Below are 18,599 nucleotides of genomic sequence, written 5' to 3'. Positions count from 1 at the left end.
AGTGGAGGCCCTGCACACATCCTAATCTTGTCAGCACCCTCACCCTTGAACTACTATAAAACTCCTCATCAAATCCTCCAGGTAGGGACACAGTTTTCAAGGGCAGGAGCCCGCTGTGTTCCCCTCTGTCTGGCAAAGCAATAAAGCTATTATATTCCACTTCTCCCAAAGCTCTGTCTCAGAGACTCAGTCAGCACTGGTGCCCTGAGGATGAGTTTTTGGCTTCAGAAGCAAAAGGTTGATATTCCGGATTGGTGGCCAGAAAGGGTTCACAGAATAGCAACTGATCTTTTACAAGCCATTATCAAAAAACACAAAATAAGATGGCGTGCCACAAGCCTGCCTGAAGCAATGACTGTGGCTGAGCATTTTGAAAGGATCCCAGAGCAGGATTGAAAACAGGAAGCTGCAAATTTAATAGCTTTACAGCTACAACAGCTCCAGGGCCAGAGACCTAAAACCACATCTAGGCTTTCCCCGTTATACACTCTGAGAGGTCCATTATGAAAACACTGGCCCAGAAATTGATGTCTCAATTATCAACAGGGGCACAGGAACAGAGATTATCTTCAAAGGCCCTGTACAAATTCTTCAGCATCAACTTCAGTGTCCCTGCATGGGCCCCTTCCAAAGTTTATAGGATTCTAAGGGATTTCCTGGTAAAAAAACAAAACCAAAATCAAAACTATGTTATTCCCATAAACAACCAAGGGTAAACTAAAATGAAAATTAATGAGTTCATTCAACATTGCCAATAATATTTATTATTTGTTCTGGCTAAAATCGGGAGAAGGCAATGGTACCCCACTCCAGTACTCTTGCCTGGAAAATCCCATGGATGGAGGAGCCTGGTAGGCTGCAGCCCATGGGGTTGCTAAGAGTTGGACATGACTGAGCGACTTCACTTTCACTTTTCACTTTCATGCATTGGAGAAGGAAGTGGCAACCCACTCCAGTGTTCTTGCCTGGAGAATCCCAGGGACGGGGGAGCCTGGTGGGCTGCCATCTACGGGGTTGCAGAGTCGGACACGACTGAAGTGACTTGGCTGCAGCAGCAGCAGCTGGCTAAAATCTGACAAGATATTTGAAATGATCTAATAACTTTAAGATCAGAAAAACTGGCAAAAAAATGACTCCTCATTGCCAGAATTTTGCCATTTTGATGTAACATGTAACATTGACAATAGTCTTCTCCTGAGTCAGAGAAATTAAGATGGGTAAACAGAGGCTGTTGAGAAGCCTGAGATGGCTTCTTGGGTTCTTCCAGGCTGCCTGGAAAACCCCATTTTTATTTTTCTTTTTGAATTCCTTTACTTACCTGGGCTTCCCAGGTAGCACTAGTGGTAAAGAACCAGCCTGCCAATGCAGGAGACATAAGAGATACAGTTTCAATTCCTGTGTTGGGAAGATCCCCTGGAGAAGGAAATGTCAACCCACTCCAGTATTCTTGTTCAGAGAATCCCATGAACAGAGGAGCCTGGCAGGCTACAGTCCATAGGGTCGCAAAGAGTTGGTCATGACTGAAGTGACTCAGCATGGCAACACTCACTTACCTAGTGCACTTTTTTTTAAAGTGCAAAAAAAAAAAAGCTATTTTTGTCCCTAGAGAGAGGACTCAGACCTCTCCCTTTGGACACTTGAATACTTGCAGCTGAACTTCATTCAACTGCCACTGAGTGTGGGCTATCAATATGCTCCTGGAATTGTATGTATGCTTTCTGCAGGAGTAAAGCATTCCCTTGCTTCAAGGTTGATGCCCTTAGCATGGCAAAGAAACTGTTAGAGAGCCTGTTCCTCATGGATCGAGGCAATCCCTTCACTGGGCAAACCATGTGAGTCTTAACAAAAACCTCACCAACTTCTTGGGATTCTCAGGGCCTACATCACCCTTGGTCATTAGGCAAGTCTGAGAAAACTAGTGGATAAATTGAATTCAAGCAGAACAAGAATGAATAGCACGGGACTAAATGAACTGATGAGGATGACTATAATCTTTTTGACTTTGTGTTGCTGGTTCTTAAAATTATTTTACATATGTAAAGAAATCTTTTCTCTTAAGCTGTCGACATTTTGGTAAGATATATCTTTGTGAATAATGATGAAACCTTTACTTTTTGTCCCTACTTGATCCTTCCAGAACTCAGAAACTCTCAGCGAGCATTCTTGTTTTCATACTCATTGTTGAACAAATTAGTTTTCCCATGTAGGGGAAAAAAATGGGGAGTATTGTAAAAAGAAAAATTGTTTTCACTTTTGTAGAAACTAGATTCTAGTCTTATTATCTTTGAGGTTTTTTATATCAGTAAACTGGACTGGATCCTGCATTCTTCTAGTTTCCTCAAATATTTGGCCATGACTCTCCAATTAACATTCCCAATTGTCTCCTACCCTTTGGATCTGGAATCACTTAGAACAAGGATTGCCTTTAAGTCTCCTTGGAAGGGACTGTGCCAGGTCCCCCTCACTACGCAGGGGGCAATCCAGCTTCAGAGATTTGAGTCTTGGGTACACATCTCACAGCGTACAAAGGCTCCACATGACACCTGGTCTTGTACGAACACTGGAGACTTCCTGATCAAACTGACAGACAGGAGAAGTCTAGCTCATATCAATACTGAATGTTTACATCAAAGGCAATATCAAGGTTTTGTTCTTTAACTAAGAACCCTTTTTTTTTTTCCCATTACTCTGCCATTGACCTAGAAAGATAACACAGGCCTCTATCTCTATCTCTCTCAGGCCACTGCTAAGGGAAAGGGTGGATGGGAATTACCTCTAGAGTTTAGGATGACTCTATTTCAGCCTAGGAGAAAGTCTACAACTGACTCCTGGCTTAAATGAGTAAACACAGTGATTCCTGTGAACAAATTCATTCCCTGAATAGGAGTAGATACAAATAGGAATATGATCAGAAACCTCTCCTTAATTCTTACAGACATTGCAGATTCTATGGCTAAGGTATTACTTGTCCAGCAAAGATCCTCAGACTCTGGCCATGGTTGTTCTTGATAATAGGATAGATCTTAAATATCTTTTTGAGTACTTGCATGATAAAATCTTTGCCTGTTCCTTCCTCCCCCAAAGATGTCTTGGTCCAAAAATAATCCTTTCTTTCATTTTGCTAATAGCTTCCTCCCTTCTTTCTATAAAAACTTTCCATTTTGTACAACCCCTCACAGCACTCTTCTGTTTGCTAGATAGGCTTCCCTGGGGGCTCAGTGGTAAAGAATCGGCCTGCCAATGCAGAAGATTCGAGTTCAATCCCTGAATTGGGAAAATCCCCTGGAGAAGGAAATGGCAACCCACTCCAGTATTCTTGCCTGGGAAATCTCATGGACAGAGGAGGCTGGTGGCTGGTGGGCTACAGTCCATGGGGTCAAAAAGAGTTGGACACAACTTAGCGATTAAACAACAACAATGCTGTCTGATTCATGAATTGCTGAACAAAGCAACTAGGTCTTCAAATTTACTTGGTTGAATTTTATATTTTTTATACCCTCATGACATCATCTGAGCATAATTACCTTCCAAAGGCCACACTTCCAAACACCATCACCTTGGGGGTTAGGGTTTAACCCATGAATTTTGTGCAGACATCAACATCAGTCCGTGACGCCTGCCAACTGTTAACTTCAGAGGTCTTAACCTTCAAAAACCCAGCAAGATTGGTTTCTGATTTCAACAAACTCTCTGATTGTTGGTTGCTTAACATTTAAGGTTCCTAGGTATACTGAATTTTCACTTAATTCCTGCTCTTCTTTTTAATTTTTTAAGTTTACTCCTTCTTAATTAACTGTCTTAATTAATTGCCTAATTAATTAACTCCTTAATTAATTGCCTTACTGTGGTCTCTTCACCCATGAGAAACTGTCATTTACCTAAACCATCTACTACCTCCAGCATGCAAAATTAAGAATCATTCTCTTTTAATAAATGAAAATCCATTATTAGCTATACTTAGACTTCCTTTACATGTGGAACTATAACACAAAACATTTTAAGGTAAATTTCAACATTTTTAATTAAACCTAGGTTTCTCAATGCAAGCCCCTTAAAGTGTTGAGCTGCCATCTTGAGGTTTCAGCTGTTTTCCATGAGGAGTCCTCAACCTTTTCTTGGTGAAGAAGTGCTCCCAACTGACCCTCTGTGTTATGGATCAGAGCAGTGGAGGAGGCTGTGGAGGTGTGACAAGGCCAGAACAGTGGGTGCAGAGTCTTGGCTGCCAACTTGAAAGTCTCTCAGGTGAGGCTCGAGGATTGCCACCTGTTTGTTGGGGTTCCAGCTATAGATGTTTGTGTTCCCTCAATCATATGTTGAAATCCTAATCCCCAGTAGTATTTGTAGGTGGGACCTTTGGGAGGTACCAGGCCATGAGGGTGGAGCCTTCATGAATGGGATTAGTGCCCTTGTAAAAGAGATCCCAGAGAGATCTCTCACCCCTTCCACCATGTGAGGACTCAGTGAGAAGCCAGCCCTCTAAGAACAGGAAAAGGGCACACCACAGATACCACATCTGCTGGGTGCTTGAGTCTCGGACTTTCCAGCCTCCAAAACCATGAGAAATAACATTTATTTATGTCACCCAGTTTACGGTTTTTGTTACAGCAGCCTGAATGGACTAAGACATAATATTGGTACTGGGAGGTTGGGGTGGTCCTGTAACTAACACCTACAAGTGTGGAAGCAGCATAGACCTGGGTAATGAGTAGAGGCTGGAGGCATTTTGAGGTGCATTCAGGAAAAACCCTACACTGCCATGAATGGACCACTAAGGGAAAGTTGGTGAAAATTCAAGAGAGAAGAGGAGAGCTGTAGAGAAAGCCCCGGTGTTCTTAGAGCAAACCCAGTCCTGAACAGATTTTCTGGTAGGCATATGTACACTGAGAGCCCAGAAATAAAAGAGGAAGGCTGTAGAGAATCTTAGAGAATACCTAAGTAATCTTAACAGATTTTTGGTAGGTGTACGGACAGTGAAGATCACTGTGATGGGGTCCAGGTGGAAACGAGGGATGCATTACTGGACAATGGAGGAAAGGCCATCCTCATTATAAAGTGGCAAAGAACGTGGCTGAATTATGCCTGTGTTCTCGTATTCTGTAGAAGGTGGAAGCTGTGAGTGATGAAATTGGATATTTGGCTGAGGAAATTTCTAGGCCCTGTGTTGAAGGTATGGGTTGGCTTCTGCTAACTGCTTTCAGTAAAGTGAGAGAAGAGAGAAATGGCTCAAAGATGGAATTGTTAATGGGAAGAGAAGGGGAATTTAAAATTTTGAAAAAATTCTCAGTCTGTTTGTGTATTAAAAATCAGAAAGCCTATTTGGGAGAGAACATGAAACATGTGGTCAAATGTACTCAGGGTAGCATAAAGGATAGAGCAGGCCAGAAGTCCAGGGCTATTCATCAAGGCAATGAGGATGCTAGTCAGACACCTACACAAAAGGCAGGACCTAGCAGGACAATGAGAGAATGGCCCTGAGAGCATTTCAGGGAGCATCAGGGTCACCCCTTTCAGCACAGGCCAGAGTGCCAGGGTCTGTGAAGTGGAACAATTTCAAAGGAGCCACTGCTGCCCACTGTGCCACACAGCCTCACATCATAGTCTCTGCTTCCCACATGTCCCCATGTCCTGGGCAGCCCTTGAAGCATGTCGTGGGCCCCTGTGAAGATAGCCATAAAGCTGTGAGGACACAGGTCCTTCCACCGAGATTTCCAAGGATGGAGCTTCTGAGCCCCCAAGACCCAGGCCGAGGGTGACCTTGGGGGCAGGACCTAGTGGAACCATGTGGGCTGAGCTGCGTCACAACTCCAGACTGGCAGAGACAGTTCCAGTCCTGCAGAGCTGCAGTGTGGGCTGTGCCCAACAGAGCCCAGGGGGCCCGACCCCTTCCAGTGTGTCTGTAAAGTGGAAACTCAGTCCCAGGGACAGGAGGGAAGAGCTGTCAAAGATTATTCTTGAGCCTTAACATTCTGGACTTGTTGTGGGGGATCTGTTACTCTTTTCTTTTTTCCTCTTTTTCTCTTTGCAGGTGGGAATGTCTATGTGTGTCTGTCACACCATTGTATTTTGGAAGTATATAACTTGTTTGATTTCACAGGTTCACACGGGAGAGGAATTTTCCTTATGATGAGTCATTCTTGAGTCTCACCCATATCTGATTCAGATGATATTTAGATGGGACTGGCCCAGACCATAAAGAATCTGCCTGCAATACAGGAGACCTGGGTTTGATCACTGGATTGGGAGGATCCTCTGGAGAAGGGAATAGCTACCCTCTCCAGTATTTTTGCCTGGAGAATCCCATGGACAGAGGACCTGGTGGGCTATAGTCCATGGGGACACAAAAGAGTTGGATACAACTGAGCGACTAGTATTTTCACTTTTTTTTCCTCTTTGGACTTAGACTTTTGAATTGGCATGTGAGAAGAGCATGAATTTGGGGGAACCAGAGTGGGATGCAAGAAATCTACTGTTTCTGTCCCTCTCCTCAATTAATATGTTGAAATCCTAATCCCCAACATGAGAGTATTAGGAGATGGGGCCTTTTGGAGGTGATTAAGTCATAAGGGGGGTCCTCATGAATGTGATTCATGCCCTTATAAAAGAGACCCCAGAAAGAGCCTTCTTGCCTCTACTGTGTTGTGAGGTTACAGCAAGAAGATCTTGTATGAGAAAGTGGACTCACACCGGACGGAACTGGTTGGTACCATTTTGGACTTCCGGCCTCCAAAATGTGAGAAATGACTAAATGTCTCTTGTTTATAAGCCACCTAATCTATGGTAGTTTGCTGTAGCAGCCTGAAAGGACGAAGACAACACCCAATAAGCATGTCAGGCTCTTATGTGTCTTCAATATTCCAAGAGAAAAGTCCACAGCATTTGTCCACAGAATGATTAAATATAAGGAAGGGAATGAAAAAGCATGTATACTGGGGAAACACGGAGGAGATGGAGATCAACCCTGATCTCTTCAGTAATTCTGAATGTTCCCACTCTTTCTTATGCATTAACAGTCTCTTACTCTTCCAGGACACATCTGTTTTTCAGGCAAAGCTTCAGTTCACATGTACAGAAAGACATTTGTGTACACAGATGAGATAAGGGCCCCAAAACCTCCAACATCCACATGTGCCCAGGTGTCAAGGTTTTAATGGAGAGTCACTGAAGAGCACACTTAAAATGTCACATTTCATACAATTTTCCCCCATCCAAAGACATTAAAAACTTGGCTGGATTTATTTGCAGAAGTGAAATTACTCTCAAAGAGACTTAGCTCACCTTTCCATGGCAACCACAACAAATTTGGAATTTCAAGGATATGAAACTGCAGATTGCCTTTCAAAAAAATATCCTATTAAGGCTGAAGGAGGCCTCAGAAACCAGGACATTCTCATAAACGTTAGTTTTGCACAGGTTGAGCCTCCAAATTTGGTTTGGTATCAAACCCTGTGGGTTCAGAGCAGAAAGAGGTTTTCACGTAGCTCTGAGTAATGCCTCTTTCGGACCAAGTGGGAAAAGCTGTCAGAAGTCCCATCGAAGGGTATTTCACATCCTGTGTTTGCTATAAATCTGGAAGTATAGAGACAGGGTGAGGGGCCTTCATCAGAGGATTTGGTTCTCCTAGACTCTCACTCATAGGACAATCCTATCATCCTTGTCACATCTCATTTGGAAAAATCTCTTTGTAGACACAGTGGGTTCACAATCACCTATAAAACAAAATCATGGTGCAATAAACTCTGCCAGTGCCCTTCATGTGTCAGCACGACTGCTCAGACGTCATTAACACAATCAAATCCATCCCCACACCTTAGGTCACTGCTTGGGTTTCCCCTGCTAATGCATTCCTGCAGTGCCTGCCTTTCATGTTGACTTTGCTCAGAATAAAAACGACTGGGTATCCCCACTCTGTATATTCTGAAAAGAAAAAGAATCAATTAGACCAACTGTATTTCCATCAAGGGGGCTACTGCTGTTCCCCAAACAGCTTAAGCTGTCTTCTCATAGTTTATGATGTCAGCAGGATCTCCCGACTGAAATACAGCCTTGAAATCTCACCCCACCTCCCTTCTCTAGCCCTCTGTCTGCAGTATATATTATTCTTGTAGTTTTCAGAGACAGCTGTGTGAATTAATGAACTGATGTGAGAATCAGAGTTGGCCTGGAGCCCCATTTAAAAGTCATGTCGATGACCTCATAAAAACAGCAAAGAATGCTTCCAGCTTGCTTGTAAAATAAATCCATTTCTTAATAACTTGGAATGCCCACCTAATTCAGCACATATTTTAACTCCAAATGATTATTTCATAAGAGAATGAAAATTTCCCATGAAAAAGACATTAAGCCAACCCAGGCAGCTATAAACTTTAATTGATATTTCACAGTATGTACTGGTTTGCCCTCTGGGGAGTGTAGAATATCCTTCTTGCACCTGCATTTTAACGCCAGAGTTATAGTATTTCAACCATTAAACATTTTTCATTAAAGCACTTCATATAGAATTAGTCTAATCTGATTTTAACAAAAGTATTCTATATTTAGTTTTTCACACTGTATTAGTCCAAACCGTTAGAACTAGAAAGGCTGGGCTTTTGTTCACTGGAGGGAGCAAAAGGGTGGTCTGCACCCCCTTACTTCAAAGATGGCCCTTGCTGTGTCTGCTGTCCTTTGAAACAAACACAGCACTTCTAAGCTGAGTCACTCCCGGGCCAATCTCAGGTTCTAGAGAAATGGAGACACAGGGTCGTAGAGCATAACTGGTCTGCAGGGTCTTCTCCTTTCCTTGTGAAGAGTCATAAAACCTCAGCGAGTGGCTCCTGGGAAGCCGGGAAGGAGGCAGAATATTTTTGCTAGGTTAAAATGGAGAAAATGTGCAAACATTTGCATCTTACAGTTGGAATTTTATAGCTGTTATCTTGCCGGCAATCTTGAGTGAACAGCTGCAGGATTTTAGGACGTGTGATTTGAACAACAAGGAAAGGGGCCTTTTGAAAGGCTGCAAGTTAGAATCAGACAGGAGCAGTATAGGGGCTGGCTTGGAATCAGAGGCTAAGCAACATTTCAGGAGGATGAGTTACTTCGAAGAACTACTTTTTTTCCCTGAAAGGCTAAACTCTATTTTCTATCACTCAGAATATTAATTCCTCAGGATTGAGAACTCCTAAAGTATCAATAAATAGACTCAGCCCTTTTTTGAGCAATAGTTCTACTTTGTTTTCAAATGAACAAATCAAATGTTTTTTTCGGACTTAGTATCTCTGGGTTTGCTTAATATTACTTCTCTTATTGATATTTCAGTGTGGTGTGCAATCAAGTTTAACATGCTGTATGACAGGAGGGGAAGCAGACAACAGAGGGCGAGATGGTTGGATGGCATCACTGACTCAATGGACATGAGTTTGAGCAAATTCTGGGAGATGGTGAAGGACAGGGAATCCTGGTGTGCTGCAGTCCATGGGGTCACAAAGAGTCGGACACGACTGAGCATCTGAACAACAACAAAATGACAGTTTATAGGTAACTCTGCCAGACACTGCTCTGCTTGACTGTAGCAAAAATGATCCAAGTGTACTAAACAGACATCAGCTACAGCTACTTGCTTGTATTATAAACAGAAACCTCAGTGATAAAAAGTTTCTCATTGGGTTTAATCAAATATTAAATCTTTAAACTCAGTTCCGATGAAATGTACATGCAACAGAAACCCCCAGGACGCTCTTCTTGGTTTGGTAAGTGTGACGTGTGAGGGGAAAGCAGGCAAACATGCCCACATTTGACCTACAACGTGGCAAGTTCATACTGACCAGTCCGTCTGTTCTACAGCCTCTGCCACTGTCCTCTGAAGTGGGGACCAACCACAAAGGTGAGCTCCCGGGGAGAAGGGAGGCAGTACAGAGTAAAAGCTGAAAGGAAGGGCCCATCACAGGAGTCCTAGGTTAATTGAGGCAGGGAACCAAAGGCCACCAAAGTGGGAGACCTCTTGCCCACCCAGTAGGGAAATTCAATCTTATTTTACTTTGAAGAAGTAGTCTGGGACTTCCCCGCTGGTCCTCCAGTGGCTAAGACTCCAAACTCCCAGTGCAGGAGGCCTGGGTTCCATCCTGTTTAGGTAACTAGATTCCACATGCTGCAACTAAGATCCAGTGCAGCCAAATGAATAATTAAAAAGAAAGAAAGAAAGAAAGAGTCTGCATGCTGTTGTCAACAAAATATTCCTGTATCATTGCTGTGAACCATTGTAACACGTTCTGGAAAATGACTTCCTGTCCGCACCGTCTCTGGCAGGGTGAGTGTGGCTACCTGGGTGGGTGTGGCTATGAAGGCCCCTGGCTTGCCTCAAAGGAGCACAAGGTCAGGAAAGAAATACTAAAACTCTGATCTTGGCTGGGAGAGATGATCCAAGCCAGAGAACCCTCATCTGGCAAATGGACTAATAAGGCTTTGTCCTGTAGTGACATTTATGTGACAATAAGCAAGGAAACACCTGGTGTAGAGTAGACACTCCAGGAGTATTTTATTAGTTACATTATCATCAGTGGCTGCAGCGGTAGGAATGAAAGTCAAGTCCAAGCCTGTGAGTCAAACCAAGTGGCTGAATGGGCAGATGAGTGGCAGTGTACGTGAGCTGCACTCCTGTGAGTTATGTATTTCAAGCAGGAGGAAGTGCTGCTGTGTTCCTGGAATTAACAACTTCAGCCTGCGGATGGGGCTTCCCAGGTGGATCTAGTGGTAAAGAACCCTCCTGTCAATGCAAGAGACATAAGATAGGAGGGTTTGACCCCTGGGTCAGGAGGATCCCCCGGAGGAGGGCATGGCAACCCTCTCCAGTATTCTTGCCTGGAGAATCCCATGGACAGAGGAGCCTGGCAGTCTACAGTCCATGGGATCACGAGCCAGACATGCACGCACACAGCCTGCTGATAAGAACTAAGAGACTCAGTACCTCTTATTCTAAGTATAAAGAGTTCCAAGGCAGAGGTGCAAGAGGGCAGACAAAACCACTTTTCAGGCCTTTGCTCATGGGTGCTTCTTAACATCCTGTTGATCAAAGCAAGTCACTGGGTAAACCCAAATATAAGGGGTGGTTAAAAAAAATACTTTGTGTTAGGTGATCTTGTAGTGTAAGACTATAGAGACAGATGAATAATTAAGGATATTAATGCAATCTGGGGGCTTCCCTGGTGGCTCAGACGGTTAAGAATCTGCCTGCAATTTGGAAGACCTGGGTTCAATCCCTGGGTTGGGAAGATCCCCTGGAGGAAGGCATGGCAACCCATTCCAGCACTCTTGCCTGGAGAATCTCCATGAACAGAGGAGCCTGGTGGGTTACAGTCCATGGGGTTGCAAAGAGTTGGACATGACTGAGTGACTAAGCACAGCACACACTAAGCAATCCACTAAAAAATAGTAGCTGAGATTTGAAAAAGATAGGTGAGGGTAAATAGGAAATTAAAATGCATCCCCTATTTCAGCATCCACAGAAAACTATGATTAATAATAATGTCATTACAGTATTATTCCCAGAGATACAAAAAAATTATTTTATTTTTTCAAACTTGAGAGCAAACAAAAAATACAGTTATGAAGGTTAAGAAAATCTCATCAAACTGAATTAGAAACATTTTTCTGTATCAATAAATATTCTTAAACAATTTGTTTTTGCTGTCTATATGTTACCTCACCATAGAGATGGGCTGTATTTTATTAATCATTCCACTGTTGTTTAACATTTAGTTTGTGTATACTATTTTCTTAACAAGTAGGTGTCTAAAATAAAAATGATAAAAATGACACTTCCTTACCCCGAGAAGCATGTGGGAATATGCCAAATGGGCAGGTTGTACAGCAGACAGGAACTGAAAATCCAGGTTTGAAAATAAATTATAATAAACTTCTTTGGATATATTCTCAGGAAATCTGTTTCTTCGTCATAAGAGGAATTTGCTATCTTTTAAGTTGTAGTAAAATTTATTTTGGATATAAAGAAACAACAAAAAATTGTGGTGATCAACATATATCAACCTAATTTTGTAGCATTTTGCTTTAAGTGTATTGCCCTCCTAAGCAATAGAAAAGTACTAAAAGCCACAAATTTTAATGCCTGGATGATGTTTCCAAGTGGTTTTCTAATGGCTATGCCATCAAATCAGGGGAAATTTTATGCTATTAGTAGTCAGGGCTTTCCAGGTGGCTCAGTGGTACAGAATCCACCGCCAGTGCAGGAGAGGTGGGTTTGATCCCTGGGTCGAGGACATCCTCTGAATTAGAAATGGCAACCTACTCCACTACTCTGGCCTAGGAAACCCCATGGATAGAGAAGCCTGGTGGGCTACAGTCCATGGGGTCTCAAAAGAGTCAGACACAACTTGGCAACTACAACAAACAACAATAGATAGTTGGTCAGTTATTTTAAATGGTTATGGAGTTTTCCTTTATCAAAAATAGTTACGGACCTACGAACCCATAAAGCCACTTTTAAAAAATTGAGATATAAATGCCATATTAGTTTTAGGTGTACCACATAATGATTTTGATATATGTATATATCATGACACGCGTGTGTGCATGCTCAGTTGCATCCGACTCTGCCACCCCATGGACAGTAGCCTGCCAGGCTCCTCTGTCCAAGGAATTTTCCAGGCAAGACTATTGGAGTGGGTTGCCATTTCCTCCTCCATGGGATCTTCTCCACCCAGGGGTTGAACCTGCGTGTCTTGCTCCTCTTGCATTGGCTGGTGGATTCTTTACCACCTGAGAAAGCCCATATATCATGACATGATCACCACAATAATCTAGGTAACATCCAATAGATACCTCTATTGTTAGTAGAATATTGTCTTTCAAAATTTGAGTACATCCTGGGAGGAGAACAGTTTAGAGCAGTTTTCAGTCATTTACAAGTTAATGTGATTGTCAGGTCATTTTGAAATAGTTAATATTGAAAAGGGGGAAAATGCATTAAAACCTAAGAATTTACTGAAAGGAGATGAAAGTCTGTCTTGGAACTAATTACTGACTAGTATTCTTCATTGAAAGTGAAAGTCGCTCAGTCGTGTCCAACTCTGTGACCCCATGGACATGGGATTCTCCAGGCCAGAATACTAGAGTAGGTAGCCATTCCCTTCTACAAGAGATCTTCCCAACCCAGGAATCACACCCAGGTCTCCCGCACTGTGGATTCTTTACCAACTGAGCCACCAGGGAAGCCTGATAATAACACTGAGGCTGATTAAAAAATGAGCACATGGAAGCCAATCCCTGTAATGGGTGCTTTTATGGGTTCTGCTTTTTTATTCTTAAGAATTGTGTGCACATAATTATTCACTCCGGCCACTAGATGGTGCTTTTGTGCACAGTAGCTCTTGGCTTTGCAACCTTTCCTCCTTCCCTCCCAAGAAGTGACTTAGAAGTTCAAGTACATCTCTACGTTAACTAATTAGCCTTTCATTAACAAACATTTTAACTTTAATTATGTATAAAAGTGATAAAATACTTTATGTCAAATATTCTAAATCAGAAAAAAATTTAAATAAGCAATTTACCCATATCTTCTCTGTATAATAATATAGGATAAAAATTCTTTCCAAACAAAAAGGTGCATTTAACTTCTGATTCTCCAAACTGATCTGCTTAAAACAGTACAATTCATCTAGAAGAACAATTTAGGAAGGGTCTTGGCTGAAATTAATGTATTGAAAGTTTAGTTCTTTAGATGTAAATAAAGAGTTGTGGGTAACCACCTCACAACACAACTTCTTGACTGAAAATCTGACTGATTTACTTCTTTTTGCACCTAAGTTTTGCGTCTAATTCTCTGAAGAAAACTTGGGTTAGTGTTAAGCATCCCCCGAGTGAGGATTTTGCTGTTCTCATAAGTTCCACCTCCTCTGCCCCTTCTTTTCAAGAACATCGACACACAAGCTTTAATTGGAAACTGAAACCGCTGTTAGGCAGTCAGTAGAATGAATGGAAAGCATAGTCATTTCCTAGCAGTGTTGACATTCAACTGTAACATTATCATGACGGTTCATGTAGCATTCTTCACATGGATGCTTTCCAAGAATATACAAATTAGATGAGGTTAGTGACAAAAATAACATGCCAAACACCTTGAAGCTCGGTAAAGGCTTTGATCATTCACTAATTAACTAATAAGACACCTCTTCAGTAGAAAGATTACTGAAATAATAGCCTAAATTAGCAAAAATTGACAGGACAAAGAGACTAGCTCTGTGGTTCTCCTAAGATTCTCTACTCTATCCTTTTCCTTTATGCTGAAAAAAAAATCTCTGTGGTATCTCTGCTGAGTTTATCCTCAAATTCTTAGAATCTTCCATCTGATTCCAATAATGTATATCAAGACATCTGTTAATTCATGATGGTTCTTTTTACTCAGAAACCCATGAAACAGGAAAAACTAGGTAACATCAACCAGAAGAAATTCTCTGAAGAGTGCAAGGGTTTTGTGAGGGAAAGTCAAAAGTATAATTGGTAATGTTGTTGTGCAGTCGCTCAGTCGTGTCCCACTCTTTGCCGCCTCTTGGACTGCAGCACGTCAGACTCCTCTGTCCTCCACTGTCTCCAAGAGTTTGCTCAAATTCATGTCCATTGAGTCAGTGATACTATCTAACCATCTCATCCTCTGTCACCCACTTCTTCTCCTGCCATCAGTCTTTCCCAGCATCAGGGTCTTTTCCAATGAGTCGGCTCTTCTCATCAGGCAGTCAAAGTATTGGAGCTTCAGCTTCAGCATCAGTCCTTCCAGTGAATATTCAGGGTTGATTTTCTTTAGGATTGACTGGTTTCATCGCCTTGCTCTCCAAGGGACTCTCAAGGGTCTTCTCCAGCACCACAAAATATCGGTAATATGATACAACCAATCAGATTTAGCACAAATAAGCTGCTATGAACAGATACAATAAGCACAGCTGATGAGTCAGAGTATGGAGAGGACAGGGAGGGTCTGACACCACACTTATCTGCAGACATCAGCTCCCCATGAGCAAAGCTTTATCACTCACCTTGCGCTGACATAACCATAATTTACACTCCCTCCTCTCTCAACATAGAGTAAAACCAGTGGCCATGTACCTACTTGTAATCCAGCTAAGAAGGGGAAAATAAGGAGAAAAGACTTCCTGATTCCCCAATGGAATACTTACATCTTTATAGCAATATATATGTCCACAAACAAGTAACTGTTGCTGTATGACTACAAAACCAGTACTGCTTTACCTTGGGTATGGGGTATTTGGGCATCTTACTGGATTTCTGGGGGGTTTTGTATCTTATTTGACTGGAAGCTCCTGGTTGACAAAGGAGGTAACCCTTTTCTATATAACTTTGCATTTATTTGATAAACATATGCTCAGTCACTCCTTGCCAAATGAACACCAAAAAAACAAAACAAAAAAAACCTCACTGCTGCTGTTAGCACGTTCATCAGTGAGCAATCGGTCACACATGATTGCCTCAGCTAGAGAAAGAGGAAAACGTTGCTGTTTTTTTTTTTTTTTTTTTAATTCTCTCACTGGGGTCCTGATATCCCTCCAGGTTTTCATTCTAATCCGATGGATGGAAGCTGAAATAGATGAGCAGAAGCCATATAACATTTCTTCCAATCATGGAATCCTATGAAAATTAATTTTTTACAATAATGAGATACTGATATCAGGAGCTCATTAGCATTGTATTTATAATATGGCATCGATCTTACTGATTTATATATTTTATATTTGATTTATATATTTTATAAATATATGAAATATTTATGTATTTGATATTGCTGTACACAAGCTTCTTCCAGTTGCAGTGAGCAGCGGCTACTCTCTAGTTGCAGTGCTCAGGCTTCTCACTGTAGTGGCTTCTCTCGTGGCAGACCACAGGCTCTAGGTGTGTGAGCTCAGTATTTGTGTGCATGGGCCTAGTTGCTCAGATCCGTGTCCCCTGCATTGGCAGGCAGATTCTCATCCATTGTACCACCAGGGAAATCCCAATAGTATTCTTGAATGAATAAAATCAACAGACAGTATTTACAAGTATGTTTGCATTATTTAAAAAGAAAATGTCATGAAAAAAAAGCTAAAATATCCATCAACCTAGTTTATTAGGTGAAATACAAGATTAATTCAGCACGGCAGGGAAGGAAGAGGAGGGCAACAGATCCCTTAAGGGTTTTGCCATCATCAAGTTCTATGAAGTATTTCATGTGCTTAGGACAGGACAGAACATATTACTTTGATGTAATTTCCTCCATGATCTATCAGTGAAAAGTAAACCTAACCTCCATGCTCTATGGGCATACGCTTCATTTAAAACCATATCTCTATCTACATTACTTGGTAATTTGTTTTTCTTTCTAATATTCATTATACCTGCAGAAACCAAAAGTGATCTCATTGCCCAAAGGATAATATTTTTACTACTTTTGATCATTTCTAATAATGATAAGAAAAATAGTTGCACAGTTACCTATGTACATGAAAGTATATATCTTAAAATATTTATTCTATATAAGTGGCAATATTCAGTAAAGGCAGAACTATAATTTGCATTTTGATTTAAAAAAAATTGAAGCTGTTGATCTGAACTTCCTCAAAATCATTCCAGCCCTCTCTCCCCAGAGCCCTGAGTTTCTGCTTACACCCATCAACTTCCACTCCCCGGGGAGGGTTCCACCTTCTCACGGTAGATTCTATTCCTTCCTTCTTTCTCCTGCCCCATCAGTTATCTCCCCTCTTAGATGTACCTTCAACCACCTCCTTCTCACATTTTTCCTGTCTCAGATGAACAATATCAAGTTTTTCTAAAATAACAACCATTCTTCTTAAACCGACATCCCTCTCTAGGTACAAATCCATCTATTTCTTCATTCTTATGGTCAAAGTTCTGAAAACAAATGGAATTTGTTGTCATGTCTTTATCTGCCACTTACTCTGTCAACTGCCCTAGACTTCGACTCAACATCACTGTGCTGAAATCATTCACATCAAGGCCACCATCGACCTGCTAAATCACAAATTAATTCAACTCTTTTCAGTTCTCATCTTGACCCTGTTGACAGTTCTTGAACTTTCACATTCCTTGGCTTTATAGTCATCATACTATTGGCGCTCACACTTCTCAGGCCACTGCTTAAACACACACACACACGTGCAGTGTTCTTTTCTACTTAAAAGGAGAGAATTGTCTTTTCAAGTATAGAACAATGTAAAGTATAATTTAACAAACTCACAACTCAGAATCAATATCTATTAACACTGTGTGATATTTGCTATCAGATTCATTTTTCCCCCTAATTATACCTTAAGAAAAGTAAATAAGTAATAATAATCCTATATTATCCTTTAAAAACAAAAATAAACTATTGCATTTCAGGTAAAGCAAAAGCTCCTTTAATCCATCACCCATATTCAATCATATTTCCTTCTCTGCCCTCCTTCTCAGCCATTATCATGAAATCAGTGTACAGCCTTCCAGTTCATTAAAAATTTTTACTTACACACATGTCATATGTTATTTGGTTCTATGTTTTTTAAATTTAGATAGATGATCACATGCTAAAATTTTCATTTTGGGGAGGGTGACATTATTTTAAGGTCAGTTTATGCTGCTATAGAAAAATCAAATTCATACCATTTAATTATGTTAGTATGTTACGTTAGTACATGTATTCAAATAACTCTACATCATTTGACATATTCAATTTCTTAAAAATGAGTGGATTGTTTCTGATTCTTTGCTCCTACAAAGAAGGCTGTAATGAATCTCAGCCAGTGCCTCTTACTCACACATGAGGCACTTTCTCGGCTCTATACACCTGGAAGTATAGCATTCATTCCCAGGTCTTCTCAAGTGCTGCTTCATTTAGATGTATGGCTCACTCTACTTCCAAAGTTATCTTTCTGTAAGACTTAACCTTGTGACTTTCCTGCTTGAAATCTTCAACTGGCTCCTCCTTCACCAGGAAATAAATTGCAGTCTTCAGGGACTTACACAAGGTCCCTCCTTATCTGGCCTCTGCCCACCTCTCCAGGTTCATCTCCCACCCCCTCACCCTATCCTCTCTAGTTCTGCTGAACTGCTTTGAGTTTTCTGTTTCAGAACTATTTTTCTCAGCGGGACACCTTGGTCTCTCATTTCCTTGTATTTGCACACACTGTGTCCTATGTTTAGAATACCTGTCCCCGTGTAATCTTGGCCTGCTAGCTCTTTCTCATGCTTCAGAATTCAACTCAGATGCCATCCCCTTCAGCAAGCCCATTCTTTCTCTCCTTTTAAGATGATCTGGATATTCACAATACAACTTGTCTCTTCTAAAAAGTAACTGCCAAGTCAACAGTTGCCTGGCATGTTCATACATTAAAGAACCTACAAAGCTTTCTGCCCACGATCATACCTGAATGCCCTGAAATAAACCCTATGGTCATTGTCCCTCTTTCATGGAGAACACTGGGATTGGAAGTAGACCACATACAACTGCTATTTGGGGTCAATATAAAGAGAGGTGGGTGCTCATCATCCACTCAATGGACATAAGTTTGAGCAAACTCCAGCAGATAGTGAAGGACAGGGAAGCTTGGTGTGCTGCAGTCCATGGGGTT

This window comes from Bos javanicus, chromosome 14 (assembly GCF_032452875.1).
Source record: "Bos javanicus breed banteng chromosome 14, ARS-OSU_banteng_1.0, whole genome shotgun sequence".
Lineage (NCBI taxonomy): Eukaryota > Metazoa > Chordata > Mammalia > Artiodactyla > Bovidae > Bos > Bos javanicus.
The sequence above is the reverse complement of the archived record's forward strand: the minus strand, read 5'-3'. Positions refer to the sequence as shown.